The sequence below is a fragment of the Octopus bimaculoides genome, chromosome 3, assembly GCF_001194135.2.
Source record: "Octopus bimaculoides isolate UCB-OBI-ISO-001 chromosome 3, ASM119413v2, whole genome shotgun sequence".
Lineage (NCBI taxonomy): Eukaryota > Metazoa > Mollusca > Cephalopoda > Octopoda > Octopodidae > Octopus > Octopus bimaculoides.
In genome coordinates this window covers 32,462,530-32,463,647 of record NC_068983.1, presented here as the reverse complement: position 1 = coordinate 32,463,647, position 1,118 = coordinate 32,462,530, and the positions used below count along the sequence as shown (strand labels likewise).

At 31.7% G+C, this 1,118-nt stretch overlaps 1 protein-coding gene across 1 annotated transcript in view; it reads left to right on the top strand.

Annotated features, from left to right (window-relative positions):
* Positions 1-1,118, top strand: part of LOC106880211 (uncharacterized) — a 127,962-nt gene that overhangs the window by 116,135 nt on the left and 10,709 nt on the right. The gene's annotated exons all lie outside the window — the stretch shown is intronic.

Genomic DNA, 1,118 nt, shown 5'->3' with positions numbered 1-1,118 from the left:
AAAGATAAATAAATCTACCTCCAGTTAGTAAATCTTACTGACCTATTCACCAAACTTCATCTCTATTAAATTTACCTAGATACCCCAATGAATAATTCGTTCGAATAATCCTTACCACAGGTCAGCCAGCGAGCTGGTAGAATCGTTTGTGTGTATATATATATATATATATATATATATACACACAAAACCTCTATAAACTAGAAACCCCTGTAATATATACAACAAAATCATTAATCCTAAACAAGTTTAATCGTACGTGAACTTCAATTTCAATGACGGACAACCTAGAATCACGAGAACATAAGGTTAACAGTCAACAAGTACATCAATTGTATACATTCATCTTCAGCTGCCTAATGTATATCATTATAGTTTCGACACCTGGGCAGTACCATTTAATCTGGCAGTATCAACATCGTTCAAAACATAAACGCTATCTGAGACAAGAAGCAGGAGAGAAACGTGCACATTGTTACAAATACAAACATCAAATCTCAAACGTAAATTGTTACACACCTTTAGCTACGAAGCAGAAAAAATTATAAAATAAAATATTGAAAACGGTAGAATCATCAAAATGAACATTGCATCTCTACGAATTATAAAACATATATCTCATAGGACATTAAACGAACAAGCGATATAGAGTAAAAGTTATTGAACATAGTTGAAAACACACGTTGCCAATACATAAAACAAAAACTAATAACCTAAAGACTAATTAATCTGTAACTGTAAACATATAGAATAATTAGATAACATAAACTAACAGAGACTGCAACCTAACAATTTATAGCACACATTTAAAACACGTAAACGTGATTAAACGACGTAAAAATTGCAAATAATAAAACATGAAAATCAGACTAACTTGGAATTTCATTGATTAATATATATATATATGTATGCTTTCTAATTTTGGCAATATGCTAGCAAATTTTTAGGAAGGGGCAAGTCTATTAAGCCAACTGGTACATTATTCTATCAATCCCCAAAAGATGTAAGGTAAAGGTGACCTCGGTAGGATTTGAACTCGGAACGTGAAGAATAGTAAGAAAGGCCGGTAACCATATTCTACGATACGCTAACGCTTCTAACAGTTATCCTTTATATAT